Source organism: Palaemon carinicauda, chromosome 4 (assembly GCF_036898095.1).
Source record: "Palaemon carinicauda isolate YSFRI2023 chromosome 4, ASM3689809v2, whole genome shotgun sequence".
Lineage (NCBI taxonomy): Eukaryota > Metazoa > Arthropoda > Malacostraca > Decapoda > Palaemonidae > Palaemon > Palaemon carinicauda.
Window position 1 is genome coordinate 75,564,310 of NC_090728.1, and position 3,073 is coordinate 75,567,382.

At 34.7% G+C, this 3,073-nt stretch overlaps 1 long non-coding RNA gene across 1 annotated transcript; it reads left to right on the forward strand.

Annotated features, from left to right (window-relative positions):
* Positions 1 to 1,164: 1,164 nt before the first annotated feature.
* On the forward strand, positions 1,165 to 2,699 carry LOC137639117 (uncharacterized). The gene is made up of 3 exons (XR_011044232.1): positions 1,165 to 1,798; positions 2,267 to 2,328; positions 2,665 to 2,699. It is a non-coding gene; the product is annotated as an uncharacterized lncRNA (long non-coding RNA).
* Positions 2,700 to 3,073: the final 374 nt, after the last annotated feature.

Here is a 3,073-nt window from a genome sequence, read left to right on the forward strand (position 1 = left end):
CCCTATTGAGAAGTCATTATCATCATACGGGCAACGTTGCCCTCAGGGACATTGACCTGAGGGAACTGAAGGCGTTTATTGGTATCCTAATAATGACGGCAGTGCGGGCGGACAACCATACACCGACGTGGGACATGTGGAACCTCACAGAGGGAAATCCTTTGTACAGGTGTACTATGAATGAGCGTCGTTTCACCCTGTTGGTGAGGGTAATTCGCTTCGATGATTCGGCCACCAGACAAGAGAGGGTGAAAGTGGATCGCCTTGCACCCATTAGAAAACTCTTTGATCACGTGGTGACCAATTGTCGAAACAATTACACCCCAGGACCACATCTGACTGTGGATGAACAGCTTGTCCCTTTCCGGGGGCGCTGTCCATTCAAGATGTACATACCCAATAAACCTGCTAAGTAAGTAAAATTCTTTGTTTTTTATATTTGCACATGTTATTATTGTTTTGAAATTATAAAAAATTGTTTATATATATATATATATATATATATATACATATATATATATATATATATATATATATATATATATATATATATATATATATATATATATATATATATATATATATTTTGTGAAGTAAAGAACTTGCTATATGATTTATATATCTAAATCATAATATATCATCTATTCTATCTCTATCTATGTATAACTTGTTCATTTATATAACTGATAATTTATCTTTCGTATTTGTAAATGTTTTTCTTATATTTTTATTATTATTATTATTTTATTATTATTATTACTATATTGATTAGTAATATAATTGTATATTGTGTATTTTTTTTAATTTTTTTTTATCTTTTTACCTTTATTAGTTACTAATTCCATTTCCCTTCTTCTAGATATGGTATCAAGATTGTATTGGCGTGTGATGCCGATACGCATTACATGTGTAATGCGATTGCGTACTTGGGGAAGGACACTGTCCAGATACCTAGAGGATCGACGCTTGGAGAAGTTTTTACGTCTGATCTTGTGGCACCTTTTCAGAGAAGTGGCCGCACAGTGACGACGGATAACTTTTTCACGACGTTACCGTTTGCTTTGTCACTCTTGGATAAGGACATGCATTTGTGTGGCACCATTCGCCAAAAGCCTTATATTCCTAAGGAACTTACGGAGAAGGTGCTTCCCCAAAGGAGTCAGTGGCAGTGTTCAATTACGAACACAATCTAACTCTACAGTGTCAGCAAATTAGTAGGACTAAGAAGGTGATGCTGTTGAGTTCCCTGCATCATGATCCGTCTGAAGTCGAAAAAAGGAAGACCGACATTCAGATGTTTTATAATGCGACCAAGGGAGGTGTAGACACATTCGACCAGATGTGTTCTACATCTAGTTGTATTCGTAAGTCACGACGCTGGCCTATGACTCTCTTTTACGGGATATTGAATATAATAATGGTCAATTCTTATATTCTCTATACGTCCATGCCTTTCACCAAGCCAGTGCCAAAGCGAACGTTCCTCAGAGATATCGCCTACGAGTTGTGTGCTCCCCAGGCAATACATCGGTATCTAACGTCACACAGTTTGTCGAAAGGACTCCGTCAAATCATGGTGGATACTTTCAAGATACCTGAGCAGGTCCCACCAAGACGTCGAATTCCCGTTGGCCAAAGAAAACTCCCTAAAAGGATTCGGTGTCACACCTGCCCGCCTAGGGACGACCGCAAGACAAACACTGCCTGTCTCCTGTGCAAGAGTCCTGTTTGTCTGGACCACCAGAGTGTCCTCTGTCCAAACTGTAGCGTCTGTCCAAACTGTAACGCAGCGTTATTTGTAAGTTACAACATGAAAATTTTGTTTACTTCTTTTTTGATTGAATATCATCAAATTTTATTACCGAAAATATTATTATTGATTTACAATTTTCTTTTTTTTCGATTTTATTTCCCTTCAAATTTTTTTTTTGGGGTCAGCATTCTAATTTTATATTCGTAAAATAATCGACATTCATCCAGCAACCCACCATACAATTTTTATGTATATCCAAGAATAATTAGATTAGTAAATAACACCCTCATCAAATTTTATTACCGAAAATATTATTATTGATTTACAATTTTCTTTTTTTTTCGATTTTATTTCCCTTCAAAAATTTTTTTTTTTGGGTCAGCATTCTTATTTTATATTCGTAAAATAATCGACATTCATCCAGCAACCCACCATACAATTTTTATGTATATCCAAGAATAATTAGATTAGTAAATAACACCTTGAAATTGACATACCCTTCCTACATTTCAGGAGGCAGAACAGGGAGTCTGAGTCAGTGTGGTTGGCGGCCATTTTGTGGACATATCCGAAGCGTAAGTTGCCATATCTATATATATTCTTGTTCCCTATAAAATTTGTGATATTTTGGTATATTTTTACCTGCATAAAATCATATTATATATTATATATAGGTATTTTTTTACGAAATTTCTAAGTACTCAAAAAATGACCTTTAGATATGGCCCCTGATATATATGTAATTTACACAATAATGAAGATTTTTTTACATATTTCTATTCTAGGATAACATGTGTTTATTCCATAAAAAAATTAGCCAATTCGGATTTCATTTGGGTACCTAAAAAAATTCATGAAATTTGGACACATTTTTTTGGCCAAAAAAAGTTACCCTTTTTTTCTCATTTCAGATCTTCACCTCTATGGGTCCGATCTCATCCAAAATATAGGCAGATGTGTCCTAGACATTCAAGATTCAATCCCTGAAATTATTTTTGTAAATAGGAGAAAAATTATTTTTTTATGAATTTTTATGTAAGGTCTTTTTTTTTTCTACTTATTTTTTTAAAATATTTATAATAAATTATTTTTATGGAGATGAGTAGTTTTTATCTTTACAGTAGTTTTAAGCATTCATTGAAGTTTTTTTTGGCAAAAGAAAAAAAGAGGTTACTGCAAAAACTGATTTTTCAAGAATTTTTTTTGGCGTCGGGGCCGTTCGCGTCCGAGTATACCCTTAAAGGGGTGTCCGAGGACCGTACCTATCCAGGGTTAACAGGAACAACATCGAAATCGTCTTCCGAAGGATCAGGATCTCGG